Source organism: Alligator mississippiensis, chromosome 3, assembly GCF_030867095.1.
Source record: "Alligator mississippiensis isolate rAllMis1 chromosome 3, rAllMis1, whole genome shotgun sequence".
Lineage (NCBI taxonomy): Eukaryota > Metazoa > Chordata > Crocodylia > Alligatoridae > Alligator > Alligator mississippiensis.
Window position 1 is genome coordinate 185,983,296 of NC_081826.1, and position 18,686 is coordinate 186,001,981.

General features: G+C 44.3%; 1 protein-coding gene across 11 annotated transcripts in view; it reads left to right on the plus strand.

Annotated features, from left to right (window-relative positions):
• The window catches only part of PTPRD (protein tyrosine phosphatase receptor type D), a 2,106,329-nt gene that overhangs the window by 694,991 nt on the left and 1,392,652 nt on the right, over positions 1-18,686 (plus strand). The gene's annotated exons all lie outside the window — the stretch shown is intronic.

The following is an 18,686-nucleotide window of genomic DNA, read 5'->3' on the forward strand; positions in this document are numbered from 1 at the left end:
CTGGGGTTCATGGGTCCCCTGGCATCTTATGGGAGTTTTCTATCATCCCAGGTCCTCCATTGTCCAGGGCCCTCTGTAGTCCAGGGTTCTTCACCATTCAGAAGGGTCTCTCATCGTAGGGGGCTCCTTCATTACTAGGGTCCAGGAATCCTCCTCCTTTCAGAAGTTTGTCACCATCTGTGGGTCCACTGCCATCTTTTGGTGTATTTTGATGGACCTGCGCTCTATAAGGGTCTATCATTGCACACCATATCTGGGCCAGTTTATCGCTCTCAGAGGGCCATCTACAATCCATGGCTGGCAATCTGACAGATCCAGGGATCTCCAGGTCCACATCTGATATACTTGATCCTAGCCAAAAAAGGCCAAAATGAAGCTGGGAACCTACCACAAAAATAGGTTAGCATAGCCCATATGAATAAGGCATATCGCATCATCATTGTGCTCAGTCCCCCTCAGCACTGACTCTTTTGAAGTCATGCTGAGCCACTACATTGGATACACTTCAACTTCCTCTTCACTCCCATAGCTTAACCACAACTTTCTTTCCTATTTCCAATAATTCCTGTTTCTTTAGCTGTCTTAAATGCTTGGAAAATATCACAAAATTGGACCCCAAACCACTCACCTAGAATCCCTGTGTTGCCCCCTCTCTCAGCCTGTCACATACAATTAGTGTGTCCCCACCTTCCGTGAGGCAAAGCCAGACCAGGGTGCCCTTCACCACATTGGCATATGAATTTTTGGAGGACACCAGGACTCATGACAAGAACACCCAGTTTCAGCTGTAACTGGGGGGCTAATTAGAACATGAATCCTTTGTTGGGGGTGGTATCTGGAGAACACATACTTGTTGAGAAGTGCTGAGCTGTGAGATCACCATGGATTGAAATGCTGTTGATTCTGGTGGGACCCAGCCAAATGAACTACATGGTAAATCGTAAGTCATTGGCTTTGAACTAATATTATATATAGTTTGTGCTACATGTAAGTTGATGCCAAAATACTGCGGATGAGGTAAGTAGATGAGTACTATATGTAAACTGATAGAGCCATGTTGAATTTCAAGATAATTGTTTTCAAATTTGTTCCTCAATTCTATGTGCTCAGGGAGATCAGGAGGTCATAGTAAGGAGAGGGGGAAGGGGTTGCCAGCGGAAAAGCCTGGGGAGAAGCAGAGCAAAGGGGTACCCGACCCTTCCCCTGATTTTATTTTCCCTGCTGTAGCAGTGGGAGGAGGACAAATTAAAGGCAAACTGCCAATAATTATATTTGATACCTAGAAAATTATAACAAATTTCTAATTTTTCCACATAGAGAATCTAATTATTCAGGAGTCATCTTAGAATTATCTTCTTTCAAGAAATACTGTAGTTAGGTTAGTCTGAAGTCAGGGAGAAGGCAGGGTAGATTTGCACCGTATAAACTAATTAAATCTAAACTAAACCAACACACACACACACACACACACACACACACACACACACACACACACAGAGTTATACTTAGTTTCGATTTTGTTAGTATGTGTGTGTGTGTGTGTGTATATATGTGTATATAAAACATACACATATAACTATAAACATTTGCATATAAATATAAATAAATATAACTAAAGCTTAGGTATCTCTGATTTAGTTACTTTATAAGGTACAAATCTACCCTGCCTTCTGCCTGACTTCAGACTAACCTAATTACCTTTCCCTGCATAAGTATAGACAACGATTGTATATACCTACATAAGAGTTATAAAAACTCAAGAGGGAGAAGAGCTATTTGAAATAAAGATAATGTTGTACCAAGTACAAATGAGTATAAATTGTCCATGAATAAATTTAAGATGGATATTAGAAGATAGTTTGCAACCATTAGAGGAGTGAAGTTCTGAAACAGCTTCTCCATGGGAAGAAATAGAAACAAATGCCTAATTGCTTTTAATATGGAGCACAGTCAGTTTGCAAAAGGGATTACATGACATTGTGTCGGTGATTTAGGGAACAAGACTCAGTCTAGAAAGTCCCTTCTAGTCTTATGTTTCTATGTATAATATAATATTGGTTTGTTTGCTTAAAATATGTGTTGTTATGGGTAATCATTGAAGATAACTCTTGCTCCCCTTCAAATCAGTTTGAGTTTTCCCATTGTGTTCAATAGGCTCAGGGTCTGATCCTGAAAGCACTTAGTGTCCTTATTCCAAGATGACTTCAAATTTAAGATGATACCCCCAATAATTAGATTCCATATATGGAAAATTATACATCTGTTATAATTTTTCATGTATAGAATCTAATTAGTGGTATGTTGACTTAAATTCCCTGCTGAAAGAGAGAGAAAGAGCTGAGGGGCCAGACCCACACCACTTGCTCCCCTTCCCCTTATTATCCATGTTTGTGCCTTCCTGCTACTGCATGCATCCCCTACCACCTGCTCCCTGCTCTACATCCCCTGTCATGTGCTCTTCTTGCCCCTCTGTGCTTGCAACCTGTCCTTCCACCCCTGCTCCCTTCTGCAGCCTGCTCCTCCCACCTTGTGCTGTGCCTGGCCCACAAAAACCTTGGTTTTTGGCACACTTGAGAACCACCACTGGGGTTGAGCAATCTTTCTGGTGTATTTCTGAATTTGTAGCATGTTCACAGGTGCAGGTGGGTGTGGAATGCCCTGGAGCCTTCTAGTTGTATCATTTTGCCCCCCTGGTATACATATGACTTTACTCACTGGCTTGAGATTACCTGGAAGTAAGCAGTGGTTAGGAAGCGACTGTAAAGCACTCTTTTATTTATTGTTCTTATTTTGCATAGCTATATTGATCTGTATTTTATTTCTGGTTGGGCTTTTCATGTAAATAAGAAATGTTTATGTAAATAAGACAGGGTTGTTTTTTCTACTGCAAGAAAATCACAGAAATTCCTGGTATAGTTTGTCTTTTCTGAATATGGAAACTCTACAACTTACAAATAATCACAGTAATGTTACATTTATAGAAGGTCTATTTAAATTGCATTCTGAGCTTTGTGTCCTATAAAAACTAAAATAAGATTATGGTGGTTGTAGGGTTGCTATATAGTAATCTAGGAATATTGGAAGTGTCTACATGTGCGCCCGACTGTGCAGTTGTTACTGCACAGTTATTTAGTAGCTGCTTTAGCACACAGGTTGTTGCCCTGTGGGGTCAGGCCAACTCTCAGGATCTCAATATTGAGTTGTTAGACAGGAGGGTGTGACACAATTGCACATATACAAACATACAAATCAATTAGGTGCATGCACACTAACAGCCTAGGCACATGTGTACCTAAACCAGTCTAGGCACATGCATACCTATCACCAATTCAAGCACATACACTATACACCCCAAAAGTTAGACACAGATCACTAATTCGTATATCATGCACACAATGCCATACACACACACACACACACACACACACACACACAAGTTCACACACATACAACCCACCTACACATACACACAGGTAAGTTCCTAACTTGGATGGCACAGTGTGTATGTGTGTGCTTGGGGTAAGAAAGTAGAAGTGTTGGAAGTGAAAGTCACCGGGACCGGGATTAGAACCAGTAGACTAGAGGGACCTGGGCTGAAGAACTGAGGCTTGGGGGCAACTTCAGGTTAATTAATCTTAATTGATTAAAAGACAATACCCAAAGCCTACAGAACAGGGGAGTGATGCTAGCACAGAGGCTGGGACTGAAGCCAGAGCTATGGGGGACATGAAAAAGTAGGTGGGGAGAGGGAAAATGGGACTAAGGGAAAGTGTGGGTGTTAAAGAGGGGCTCTGGGTGTGGGGAGCCAGAGGATGGCTCTGGGGCAGCTACAGAAGTTGCAGGGAGTGGCAGTAGGTGCTGGGAGCTGGAGAAAGGCTCCAGCTGCTGGAGGAAACTGCAGGACAGCCACAAGGAGCTGGGAAGCTACCGGGGCGGGGGAGAGAACTACAGAAGGTGCAGGGGAAGCCTGAAAACAGAGAGACGGACAGCAGAGAATCACAGGAAAAGTGGCAGGAGAGACTGAAAGGTGGCAGGGCAGCAGGAAAGCAGAGAAAGGCAGCAGAAAGTCACAGGGAAAAGGCAGTAGTAGCAGGGGGAGAGCAGAAAATCACAGGAAAAGCATCAGGAGAGACTTAAAGGTGGCAGTGAGCCAAAAGCAAGAGAGGGAGAAATGAGACAGAAGTTAGAGGGGCGAGGAGCAGAGATTGGAGCAGGGACAAACTATAGTAAAGCAAAACCGAACTTAGGGGTCCAAATAACAGTTTTATTACACAGACAACACACTAGGGACACCAAGTCTTTGGTTGAAGAGAGGGTGGGGGGTTATAGCTACCTATCCAGGCTGGAAAGGGGTCTTTATCCAGTAGGTGTTGTCCAGAGGGGGGTCACCGGCAGGGCCTCTGGATGGATAGGTGTTGTGGCATGGTGCTGGTCCAGATGGAGGACATCCCACTGGGTCTGTCTTCACTGCCCCTTTTTATAGGGGCAAACTTTGTGTGACCCCAGTGACAAGAGGTGTGCCCAGGCAAGGGTCAGCCCCTGGCATACTGAGCATGTGTGCTCCATGCAGGGATGTACAGTTTTGGGTGTCTGTAATGGTGGGGTACAATGGTGGAGTTGCTGGTTCTGCAGGGTCTTTTGTCTTTCAAATATTGGGCTCTTGTCTCTGTTCCTGGGTGAGGTCCATGGTTCCTGGGTGAATCAATGCGAGGTGATGGCCTGATCATTACAGGCCATTCAGTAGAGGCCTGCTACCATTGTATTTCAATCATTCCCAATCATTCTCATTCATCCGGGAACCCATTTACATGGGAGGGGTACGTGACTCATACAGTTGCAACATAGGATGCCCAGGCAGAGGACACAAGATGGAGATTTGACATAAAATGGAAACTTGACATGACTTTGGTTCACTTACAAACACAGGCCTAAACCATGCAATATCCATATGAAACAATACAAAAATGATAATACTACAATATACAACAGTAAGAATCAATACAAACCTAATAATAATACAGTATAAAACAGTGGCTATCCAAAACCAAAAACTTGTTACCAAAATAAAAATGTTAAAGCTTATCCTCAGTCTGAGCTCACTTATGCTTATCTATAGGGAATAGAGAGAGGGAGAAAGAAAAGCCAGAAATAATTGTGGAAGAGAAGGGAATGCATATCTATCATATAAATATATATATGTATTAAAAAAACAAAAACTGGGGTTTTTGCTTCAAGGTCATTTCTGATCCTACTGCGCAGTAGCATCAGAGTCATGGTTTTGTGCCTGCTGATGTTACATTGTCATGGCGACGAACTATGTCACCATAGCATCTTGTGTAGACACATTCACTGATCTTTAATATATTTATGAATATTATACATGACCTAGTTAATGAGATAAAATCTTAAAATTTGTATTGAGATCTTGTGCTCCTCTGTATGAATATAATAGTAAACAGGAAATGCTAGGAAAAAGAAAGACAAATAGGCAGGAAAGCAATATTTACCTCTAGATAAGAAGCCTCCTAAACATATTTGGGGACATTTACAAGACAGGGGTGGACTTTTTAGTGGTGAAGGTTCTTCATGGCTGTTTTGCTAAGGCTTGGACCTAGAAAGCCAAGGGACCCTTTACAGTTGAGAAGACTCTCTAGAGACAGTTGAGATGTCTTTGATCTGTTCCTGAGGAGACTGCACTGACTTAGACACAGGTCCAATGTGAATGTCTGAAGTAGCTGAAGCCTCTTTACACTCTCAGGGGATGGTAAGTTTTAGGGAAGACAAGTATGTTTTTAGACTGCTGTTTTAAGATCTTTTTCCCCTAACATGTTTTAGCCCTAAATAGTAATACATTGTTTTAAGAAAGCTGTCTTGGTGCTCAGACTGCAAGTACTGAATATAAGGCAGTGATGTGAGTTGCTGATGTGATCCTGGTTAGATCTGGGCACATCAGTTCAAGCCCTGTACTGAGTTGCATGATTCCAACCTAGGTAGATGTTGGTGGTGATTTGAGATGTAGTTTATTTTAAAAAGCTAGGCTATGTATGTAGCACAGTTAGCCTGGTAACTGTGACAAAGATTAACTGAAAATTAGAAGTGGTATATATTTCTTGAATTTGGTTAGTAGCTAAGCACTGCTCAGTGGTTATTTGTTTGTGCTGTTTCCAAGAAGACTATAGTAAGGTTCATATTGAGGACAAATGTGAAATAAAACTCACAGGGCCAGGGGTTCCTCAAGCAGGTTCATATTGCTAACTGTGCTATCAGTGGAGATCGGCCTGTGTTAATACTGTATGTTACATAGACTGTGGAGACAAGATTCTTTCTGTTTAAAATTAAAAAGGAGCAATAGATAAATACTGTCTTACTGTCCATGTAATTTATCAATGACACAGTGGGGTGACATAGATTCATAGATTCATAGATGTTAGGGTCGGAAGGGACCTCAATAGATCATCGAGTCCAACACCCTGCATAGGCAGGAAAGAGTGCTGGGTCTAGATGACCCCAGCTAGATGCCTATCTAATCTTCTCTTGAAGACCCCCAGGGTAGGGGAGAACACCACCTCCCTTGGGAGCCTGTTCCAGACCTTGGCCACTCGAACTGTGAAGAAGTTCTTCCTAATGTCCAATCTAAATCTGCTCTCTGCTAGCTTGTGGCCATTATTTCTTGTAACCCCCGGGGGCACCTTGGTGAATAATACCTCACCAATTCCCTTCTGTGCCCCCGTGATGAACTTATAGGCAGCCACAAGGTCGCCTCTCAACCTTCTCTTGCAGAGGCTGAATAGGTCCAGGTTCTCTAGTCTTTCCTCGTAGGGCTCGGTCTGCAAGCCCTTAACCATATGAGTGGCCCTTCTCTGGACTCTCTCCAGGTTATCCACATCCCTCTTGAAGTGCAGCGCCCAGAATTGCACGCAGTACTCCAACTGCGGTCTGACCAGTGCCCGATACAGGGGAAGTATCACCTCCTTGGATCTATTCGTTATGCATCTGCTGATGCACAATAAAGTGCCATTGGCTTTTCTGATGGCTTCATCACACTGACGACTCATGTTCATCTTGGAGTCCACTAGGACTCCAAGGTCCCTTTCCACTTCTGTGCCACCCAGCAGGTCATTCCCTAGGCTGTAGGTGTGCTGGACATTTTTCCTCCCTAGGTGCAGCACTTTGCATTTCTCCTTGTTGAACTGCATTCTGTTGTTTTCTGCCCACTTGTCCAACCTGTCCAGGTCTGCTTGCAGCTGTTCCCTGCCCTCCGGCATGTCCACTTCTCCCCATAGCTTTGTGTCATCTGCAAACTTGGACAGAGTACATTTCACTCCCTCGTCCAAGTCTCTGATGAAGACATTAAAGAGTATCGGTCCCAGGACCGAGCCCTGTGGGACCCCACTGCCCACACCCTTCCAGGTCAAAACCAACCCATCCACCATGAAATATCAGTGCCATAGCAAAGAAGTTTGGTGCCTGGAGTAAACCCTGCAGCGGCAGCCTGCCCTCGCCCTGTGCACAGATCCGGGGGGCACACGCCCCACCCCCATGCTTGCCCAGGAATGCACGCAGCAGCAGGAGCAAGCCCCGAAAATGAGCTGCTTGCGGCTCTACCCACACCCCACCCCAGCTGGGCAGTGCCTGTTGACACCCCTTTGCTTCGGTGCCTGAGCTGGTCACCTCACTCGCCCCCCCACCCCGCCCTTCCTACAGCACTGCCCAATCTTCTCTGAAGTATTGTTGTGTCACCCTAGGGTGGTAGCTGGCTGTCATAGTCTGGGTAGCATGCTTGTAATATCTATGTGCTTGGGTGAGAAGCTAGCTTTTGATCTTTATTTTGTCTGGGATTCAACCTGGTATACACAATTCTACTGCTCTTCATTTGTATTTGTACTGCCACTTGTTCTACGTACCTGCTTGCCATTATTTTGTGTTTTACATATACATGCTGAGTCTGTAGTTTCTGAGCACTAATGTCATGCTAATGTCAGTATTGTAGGATGATAATATCAGACCGATATCTTGTATCACCCAAAGGTGGAATTCAACTGCCAGAACTAATATAGAACACATACAAATATTCTGCCCCCCAGATGTTCTGATGTTCTTTTATGAACTAATACAAATCATGCAGTACCTCTCTCACCATACATCCTCCCTGTGACCAGGTATTTAGCAGAATTCACAGATTCATTGGACTCAACTCCTGGGATATTGGGTGCTTGTACACTTGATGAAAATTGGCTGATTTTGTGGTTTAATTGCATCATGCTGTACACATGCAGGGATATGAGGGGTTGCAATTTAAATGTATTTGCTGCTTTACAAACTAAACTACATTAGCATGCAGTGTAGTTTGCAATGTAGCTATTTGTAACATTGCAGCCTTTGAAATCTCCCCCTTCCCAACCCCCTGCTGCAGGAGAGGTGAGCCGAAGGCAGAAGCCATGAGGGTCCTGATCCTTTTTTTCATGGAGTCTGCCCATATCACTTCAAGCTGGGGGGTGAGCTGCCATTAGCCAAGTATGCCAGTGGGCCGCTGAGCTGTGGATGGACCCACTCCTTTTTTCCACAGTAGTGGCACCCCCTGGGGCTGCCCAGATGGGCTGCTAGTGGGTGGGTGTTGCCTCAGCTTGGGTTCAGAGAATAGTTGGATCTGGCTGCGTGCTGCCTGTGAGCTACGGCAGCACCTGCCCACTAGCCACCCACCTGGGTGGCCTCAGGGGGTGCTACAGCCATTGAGGAAAGGTCTGGGTCCCCCTATAGCTCAGGGACTGCTGGCAGCTTGCTCCCTGACCACGGGAGAGGTGGGCAGGCTCTGTGGGGCCCCTTATACCTTTTTTTTTCCTCAGCGGAGCCTGCCTGCATGAGCTACCTCTGGGCCATGATGCCCCTGAACTATAGGGGGGGCCCAGTCCTCTCCATGGTGGTGGTGCCCCCTGGGCTGCTGCCTGGTGGGGTGCTAGCTGTGTGGGTACTGCCCCAACCTTCAGGCAGCACCTGCTGGATTCAACTCTTCCCTGAGCCCATGTGCTAAAAGCCCACTGGGCTTGGGGAAGAGTTGGATCTAGCAGGTGCTGCCTGCAGGCTTGGGCAAGTTCCATGCAGCTAGCACCCCTCCTGGGCAGCCTCAGGGGTGCTGTCACCTTGGAGGGAAGGACCAGACTACCCTGCAGCTCAGTGCCTGCACAGCCTTGCAGCAGCTCATGGAGGCAGGCTTTGCTGGGGGGGGCGGGGGGGCAGGGGAAGCAGTGAGGGACCTGATCCTTTTTTTTTTTCCACAGAGCCTACACACCTCTCCCATGGCCAGGGGCTGAGCTGCTGGTGGGCCCTAACCTGCGGAGGGCCCTAGAACTTCCCTCCGTGGTGGTAGCAGCCTCCGGGTGGCACCTACCCACTACCAGCCACCCAAGCAGCCCCAGGGGATGCCACCACAGTGGAAGGAAGCACCTGAGCCCACTGGCAGTTCACCCCCTGGTTGTTGGAGACATGGGCAGGATCCACAAAAAAACCCAAACAAACAAAAAGGATTGGGCCCCTCACCATAATAGTGATGGAAATCCCCAAACTGAAATGTTGGGGTTTTAATCATCACAATTAAAAACTCAGTTTCAGTTTGGGGAACTAAACCCCTATCATGTGTACAAGCAGCCATTGTTACATCCTTGTAATAATAGTAGGCAGCTGTCCTGAAGGACAAGGAAAAGAAACATTTCCTAGTTGTTCCACAAATAGCTAATTTCATTATCAGTGAAATTTCAATTTTAATCAGTGATAATTTTATTATCAATCAGATTTTTATAATAATTTACAGTGAATATAACGACTTTCTTTGGCTATAGCACATCTTGAAACAGGCATAAAGTTAGCATGTTATCAGGAATATAGTGGGTTTTAATTTGTGTTTTTAAGAACTGTTGTGTTTTCTGTTTCACAAATGCTGTGACTATAAAGTCACTTTTATTACTATCTATACTAAAAATGGGCTCTGTAAACAGCATGATTATGCAGTAGCTTTTTTTAAATTGGATACATTGGAATGAAATTTTCATTAAGGAAAGGCATTCTAACTCAGGGTTGTGAAGATTTTTTTAAAACAGTAAAATGGATGGAAACTGTGCCTCCAATTTCTTCTGAGCCTACCAAAGTGAGAGTACTTCTGACAGGAGGCTCTTCCATTATTATCTTTTTATTTATGGCATATTTGACTTTTACTAGTGGATCTTTTGGTGGAGGAGTGGAAACTGGAGGAGACCAATTACTGTTTTATTCATGTTTTCAGACTGTGACTGTAAACAGTTGCCTCATTTTCTTCTGAACATCCTTTAAATAAAGTAAAAACAAAAATATTAAATAAACTTCACATTTTTGACTGAATATTAAATATTTAGGTTAAGAGAGCAGTTGCTTGGTTATAAAGAGGAATAGATCTTTATGGAGATGTAACATACCATGCATGGAAGTAATTAGTCTGAATTCTAATTCAACAGCAAGTGAAACAATACATAAGGGACTACATTCTATCCTCAGATATGATATGGAAGCTTCATTTCCAGGAATCTCATTTATAGTTTTGAAGTTAATGTTGATCTTAGTGGGAATTGTTTGTCCCAATATATCCTTGTTATAGTGTTTGTCCCCATGTATCCCTTTTTGTCTTGCCCATGGACATAGCTATGAAAATGTTATGCTTCTTAGCTTCTACTACTCATTTTCATTGCACGAATGTTGTAAATTGGGCTCCTGATTTATCTGTTCATGTCATTTTCATTCTCAACAACTAGAAAGATGTTGATATTCAAAATAACTGTCTAGTTATCTCGCTCTACCCTGAGCCCCCCTGCTTTTTCACTGTGTATATTTGTCTGTAATTGACAAGCTGTTCTAAGGAATTAAGTATTCCCTAGCTGGCTGGCCTTTGTAAAGAAGAAGATCCTTGAAGCCAATCAACTAACTGAAACACAGCATGTTTTCTTAGCTTGTAATTCCTAATAAATCAATACCAGGCAAACAGTCTTACTTTAAAGGTTAAATACTTTAAGCCTTTTGATAGTAATCAAGTGCATTTTCAAGAAAGGTTTATTTTTTTTCCATTCATTTCAGTACCATTTGCTTCTGAAAGTAAATATTACATATTGCTAACTGACAGGTCCCAGTTGGCATAAATAAGTACACAACAGTTGGCCTTGGTTTAAAAGCCTTTAGCTGCAACTTTATTAAGAAATTCCATTTCATAAAAAACTTTTATCCAGTAGCCTTAAATCCATAGAAATCGTTATGCCCATATCATCTGCTTTGTAGATTCAGCACCCCAGACCATTAATCTTCAATTATGCCTACCCCAAATAAAGAAATGAAGGTGTTTCAATGAAGGTACCTTCACATTCTGTAGACTAGATTTTTTAAGATTCTTAGGCAATTAAAGATGCAGATGGATGCCTACTGGGATGTGTAAGATACTATTGCATTAAGTGCAATCACCCTAATTATGCCACGTGAGTGGGACAATAGTAACTGACTCAGGATATACTGTCTGAATAAATGACTAGTGAAAAGATTGGCCTCCCTCCAAGAGATGCAGTTTTCTTTCATTGACTTCTCATTTACTAGGTTTGCTAAAACTCAGATAGATGATGAAACCAACCAATCACAAGCTAAAAGACAGTCCCAAGTTTTAGACTCAGTGCAGGGAATGTTGCCAAAAAAATATACTTTCTTCCTAGCAATAGATCCAGCATTTATGCAATTAATTTTTAGCTCAATATTAATCAACTTCTATCTTTCTACTTAAAAAGGGGTGACCAATCAGCTAAATCACAGTATAAATATGCTGTGCTCTGTTGTGGGTAGCTTTAGGGCAAAGCAGAGCAAGGCATGATTGGTCAGCTAACCACTTTTACTTTTGCTGCTGGCTTCAGCTGAGGAACCACTATTCAGAGTTCTCACCTCTGGTGCAGGCAAACCAGGCTATAGCACCACAAGACTACCCTGGGTTTGTCAGAAATGCAAAAGAAAAAAAAAAAGTTCAACAAATAAACTGCTGCTTAGTTTTCTGAGTGGTTCTTGCTGGCTCATTGGGCTTTCCTGAGACTACTCTTTCCCCCCATCACCTCTTGTCTCTCAGAGGCTCTGAAGGAAGTATGCACAGCTTCTGTGCAAACAAAATAAAGAAACAGAAAAAGCACCTGCTTACAGGCCCTCCCAGTGGCTGCTTGACCTCTGCTGGCCATAGGCTCAATGCAACAACATTCCCTGCTGTGGTGCCAGTGCAGCCACCTTGATAGGCACCTGTGGGATGGCTCCTCCTTCTCCCCTATGCCAGGGTGAGCTTCCTTACTGGGAAGCTCACCACATCCCTGGACCTAGGTCCTCAGCCTCTGGTGAGTTCCTCTAAGTCTGGGGTAAGCATAGGGCCCACTGCCAGGCACAGTAGATAGTGCCTAGGGGAATGTTTCCAGGGTGCAGGGCCATTTGGGCTCCTCCATTCCCATAGTAACAGAGCTGGACCCTGTTACATATGCTATCCTATTTTAATTATTGGGAAATTATTCTTAAATACCATTTAAATCTTAATGAGAATAAATCAGGGATACCTATTTTCTCAAGAAAATGCTTTATTCTTTATATATATATATATATTGTGAAGAAGGGTCCCAAAGTGGTGGCTCGTGTGCTGGGCATACCACCTGGCACCCAACGGTGAGCTCCCTCAATCTTCTGCCACACCTTGATGTCAACAATGTAATGAGGATGGGTTCAGTGGTGTTATCTCATGCCCATTGCTGGTAGTTCTCACGTCCCCAGTGCTGATGGTTCTGGGGCTCATGCCCACTATGCGAGTTGGGACCTTGTGCTCTGCAGCCACTGGTTCAGGCCTCTGGAGCTTCTTTGTTGGGGCTCACTGCCAACTCCTGTCTAAGGAGGTTTGGGCTTGGGACTCTCCCGCACCCACCTCTATGGTGGCTGCCTCTGCCCTGGTCCTCTGAGCAGCAACCCCATTAAAACAATAAAAAAAAAAAAAAAAAGTAGATGGATAACATGAAGGCAAACTGCTTTCCCCTGGATTCTGGGTCCCGAGGGTGAGGAAGCGACCTGAAGCCTGGATGCCTCCTGGCCTCCCTGACTAGGTCTACGCTCACTTCCCCACTTTGCCCAGCATCTGCTGGGTTTTTTAAACTTCCTGCAGCAGCGCCTGAGGCTGACGTCATCAGCCAGGCACCGCCAATCCTAATTGCCAGCTGATTCAAAAGCTGGCACAGTGGTGTTGCATGCTGCTCCTGTTCCAGCTCCTGCCTCCCTTCAGGTGAGTTCCCTACTTGCCCTGGAGTTCCCTGTCTACATAAAAGAATAAAGAATTTTCTTGAGAAAATAGGTTGTCCCAGGGGTGCCGGGGTTGTAGGAGAACCCCAACCCAAAATAGAAGGCAGCCCCAACTTACCCTCTGCAGGGGCCGAAAGGAGTAAGAAACTGCCCACGTGGCTCATCAGCCGTGTTCATATTTAGCTGGGGCCAGGTGACGTCAGCTGGAGACGCCACCCAGAGGAAATAAAAGGCAGCCCTGGAGGCACAGGAGGGCGGCTGGTAAGCAGAGACTCGACGGAGAAGCCCACACCCCGAGAGGCGCAGCCACCATGTTAGGCAGCCCAGGACAGCTGGGACAGAGCCTGCAGAGGCACCGACAATGAAGCTGGCAGAGAAGCAAGCAGTGGAGCCAGTAGAGGCACTGGCAGCAGAGCCAACAGCGAAGCCAGCAGTGAAGCCGGCAATGGAGCCAGTGGAGGTGCTGGCAGCAGAGCCGACAGCGAAGTTGTCAGAGAAGTCAGCAGTGGAGCCGGCGGAGGCGCCAGCAGCAGAGCTGACAGCGAGGTCGGCAGCGGAGCCGGCAGAGACGCCGGCAGCGGAGCCGGCAGAGATGCCGGCAGTGGAGCCGACAGTGAGGTCAGCAGAGAAGCTGGCAACAGAGCCAGCGGAGGCACCGGCAACGAAGCTGGCAGGAGAGCCAGCAAGGGAGCCAGCAGAGAAGCCAGCCACGGAGTTGGTAGCAGGACCGGCTGTGGAGCTGGCAGCAGCACAAGCAGAGGAGCCAGTGGAGCCGGCAGCAGCACCGGCAGTGAGGCCAATGGAAGCAGAAGCAGTGAAACCGGTTGCAGAACCGGTGAAGGCACCAACTGGAAGCCGGCAGGGAAGCCCTGGAGAGGATGTAACAAGGGCCGAGCTGACGGAAACCCCAGCAGGGATAGTCGCGGGGTGTGGCAGAAGACCCCAAAGCAGGGACGGTTAAGCGGCGGACAGGCCCACAACATACCAAGAACAATCAGCTGGGATGCCATACCCAAGAGGGGCAAGCAACTGGGGCTGGGGCACCTAGGCACAGGGGAAACACCAGGCCCATAGGTTAAGGGCACTCTTTATCCCTTTGTGGCCTCCAGGTCCACTGGCCGCATCACTTCAGCTGTCACAGTGGTGGGGATCGCATGCTATGCCACAGGGTGATTGGAGTAGGGCACTAGGGATACGGGTTAGTTGGATCTAGGTCCAAGGGCCTTGAAGCCTTCATGCTCGAGCCGCGACCCGGGGACACTGGAACTCATGGCTGGAGGACCACGGGAGTCTGGGGAAGAAGCCTAGGGGGACCAGGGACACCAAAGGGCCAAAAGACCTGCAACCCAAGGTGTTGAGTGGCCGGGGTGTAGGGGAGGTCAGAGCCCCGTGAGTGCCCGCTGAGAGGCGTGACAATCTTGGAGACTGCCTCGAAGGGGAACCCCTCCACTGAGGTTCCATTCAAAGTCATGGCAGGCAAGTTAAGGGGATCCCTGGACTTCAGCTGGGGTAGCCTTTGGGGTTCACTCGCAAGCCCAGAACAAGCAAGATTGATAGTCCAGGCTAAGGCCGCATGAGAACGCCTGGTAGAGCAGAGGTGGGCACATAGGTATCCCTGATTTATTCTCATTAAGATTTAAATGTTATTTAAAAATAATTTCCAAATAGTTAAAATAGTATAGCATATGTAACAGGGCCCAGCTCTGTTACTGTGGGAACAGAGGAGTCCAAATGGCCCTGCACCCTGGAACCATTCCCCTAGGCAATATCTACTGTTTATGTTCATATTTATTCAACTGAGGGAAACTATGATGTATCTTAAGCACAGTAACTGCTTGAAATGTGCAGCTGGGGCCAGGTGACGGGATAATGTGTGTGTATGTGTATATGTATATATATATATATATATATATATATATATATACATACATTTCAAGCAGTTACTATGCATCAGCGTTTTCCTCAGTTGAATAGATATGAACATAAATTATTTTTCAGTCATAGTAAAAGTTTCCTCACCCTCGGTTACATTAGTGTAAGTGAGATCAGAAGAAAGTCAGGCCTGATGCTGTTGTGTCTCTATGAAGTCTTAATAGCACTTAAAAGAATTTTAGGCATATGAGTCACTATATCTGTTGTTCTTCCACCTTCTGCAGCAGTCACAAAGTTGCTGCAATGCCTAGATTCCTTGTGCACTTTGTTTCTGGCTTTGAAAGATTTCTAGGCAACTACACTTGGCATGCTGTGCATGCTCAGAAGCAATCTGTTCTTCTCTCCAACTTGCTGGGGTGTCTTTCCATCTTTTCCATAGTCCACACAAATTGTTCTTCTGATGTTTCTAAGCATTGTTCTTTCAAACAGTAACTCACTCCATTCCTTGTCTGAGTGTGAAAGGAAAATTCATGTTGTTAAAGGACAGCATTAAACTATGTGAAGAAAAAATTACTTGGCCCCACAGTTCTGTTTCTTGGAGTAAACAGATGAGGCATGAAAAAAAAATGGCTATTAAGGATTGGGAATGTTCTGAAGAAAAGGTGCAATTGAGACTGAGTGACTGATCACATGACCCATGAAGAAGCAGTCAGACGGCTGCTGAATGTCTCTTCCTTATATTGTGCTACTCTAGGCAGATGATTTGTTTGCTTATGGACAAGACAAATTGATACACAAGAGAAAGTACTTTGAGAAAGTCACACTGACAAGTGGGAACAGATCTGTAGTTACCATATGTGAGAGAAACTCTATCTTCCATCAGTTTGTACTTTTAGGCCTCTCTGTTCTAGATACCCTGAATGTAATAATCCTTCTGTGTACTTCAGTTGATCTTGTAGAATTTAAGTTTAAGGACATGCAGGGGGGGAATGGAATCTGAAGAATTTCAAGAATTGTCTTTCATTTTAAGCACCTCTTTCCTTCTAAATGTAGTTCCAGAATTAATGCAGAACATAATGCACTCCTTTCCATGTCTCCACATAGATACTGATCAGCAAACTCAGCTTCAGACATTTTGACAAATTTGACAAGTGCCAAGATTAAGTCACCATACTTAAAGGTGAACTGCAAAAATTTTCTAAAATACTCAAAACTCTTTTTAAAGTTCTTAAGAAGGGAAAAAAGTACATAAATTGTTTTAAAATCACTGCTAACTACAGTTTCAGCCTTGAAACACTTAAAAGAATGAAACTCATGTGAAATTGAAGCTGGAGGCTTTCTGGTTTCCTTTACAAAATCGTTAAATTTGCAGCAATTCATATGATGAACATAGGTTAAAAAGATTTTGTGCATTCTAATAATGTATTTGCATTCTTTTCTTTCTGATAGTCCTGATGTAATTTGTTAAGGCAGAGAAGTTCCTAGGCATTGTTTATATATAGGGTGACCCTAATAATTTGAGGAAAATCTGGGATGGGGTTGTCAGCGCATGCGCATGTACATTCCCCCCTAACTCTGTAGCTCCCAGGATCAGGGCCTTGTAGGACAGCACAGTGCATACAAAGACATGCACACATCCCTGACCCCAGGGCTCCCAGGACCACTCAGTGTGCTCGCGCAGACACACACACACACACACACAGCCCCAACCCTGCAGCTCCCAGGAGTGAGGCTGGGCAGGAGAATGTGATATGCTTGCATGCACATACACACACAACCCCAAGAGTTCCCTCCAACCCCACACTGACTCTACTGTGCAAGGAACTCCACTCAGCCCAGTGAAGTCCAGACCAGGTAGCAATCCATTGACTGGACTCCCTGGAGAAAATTAAAGCAAAAGTCCTATATTACTATTAGTATGGAGACAGACATGTGCAGGAGGGTAGATTCATGCTAATCTAATACTTTTGCTTCAGTTTTCTCCAGTGGCCCAGGATGCTGAGACAGCCCTCAAAATACGGGATGGTTCCAGGCCAGTCCGAAACATATGACCACCATATTTATATATACCCACTCCATGTATTACACTGTGACAAATTCCATAGGCAATCATGTCATAAATTGAATATATATGATTGTTTATGTACTACATGGTTCCATAATCTGCCTTCAACTTTTCACACTTTTACTTGCACATTGCTCACTGAGCCATCTCTCCTTTATCCTGTCTTTTCCAATCAGAGGCTGTCAGGGAATATGGTACAACAAAAAATAAATAAGTAAACCTTTAAACATCTGTACTTTTATATTCTATTACACACATGGCTAATGGAAAATTTGCACACATTTAAGATCTCTCTATTGCTCATGTGACTTTACCCTTCATGAATATAGTGGTAGTGCCTATCCAAGATCCATTCTGATAAAATAGCACTCCACAATGTGTTACTCAGTTACACAGAAGCACATGCCTACATTGCAGAAATTATTATCAGTTCAACAATAAGGTTAAGAAATGGAGTACTTTGAAGTCAGGAAATATCAAATTAATGTTTAAGTGTAAACGTTATTGCCTTTTTGTACTTATTTGTTATAATTTAGACCAAATTTTCTCTTAAGATTGTTGTAAATTAAGTATATATAAACCTCATGCAGCCTTATACATTACAGTGTATTAATGTATTATATATTGTAGTCTTCAGATTTGGCTTGATTTTTGAACCTCAGTAAAGTAACCTGTCTTAGAAAAGCTTGAAGAAATCTAGTTCAGTAGTTATGAACTTTGAATGTGAGGCTGATAAATGTAAATACTGAAATGCATATTGTTCCAGTAATTAGTTAATGTAAGACTAGAATTATTTTTACTGCAAAACCCTTGTAATAAAATTTGTGTGTTGCATCTGCAGTAAGATAGCCTTCATTTTGAATGTTTGAGACAAAAAAAAAATGTTAATATCAACTGTCCTTGAATTTTGAGTTGCAAGGCCTTATAGTCTCTTGTTTGCATCTTCTGTTACTAGCAACATTAAAGTTCATGCCCTTATCCACAAGATAAAAATAGGACCTCCATATTGTTGCTGTTTTCAATCACCCTTTGTGGATATGTGTGTGTGTATATATATATATATATATATATATCTACAAAGGATAATAACTGAAAATCATATATATTAGGGTTGTGCAAAGCTTCGGATGCTGATTCAATTCGGAGGAAATTCGGTCTGATTCAGTGGCCGAATCTCCAACTCTAAATTGAATCAGGGGACCAATAAAAAGGTCTGAATCAATTTGAAGCTCTCCAAATCTTTGGAAAAGATTCAGAGATCTTTGATGATTTGGGCAGTCCCTGCCCACTGCAGCACGGAGCTGCAGCCAGACTCTGAGCTGGTGAATAGGGGGCGGGGCAGGGGAGGCTGAAGGAGGGGGAACAGGATCATGGAGGGACACCTGCCAGACCCCATTCCCTGCCTGCTCCCTGATCTTTGACTCAGATTTGACTGAAT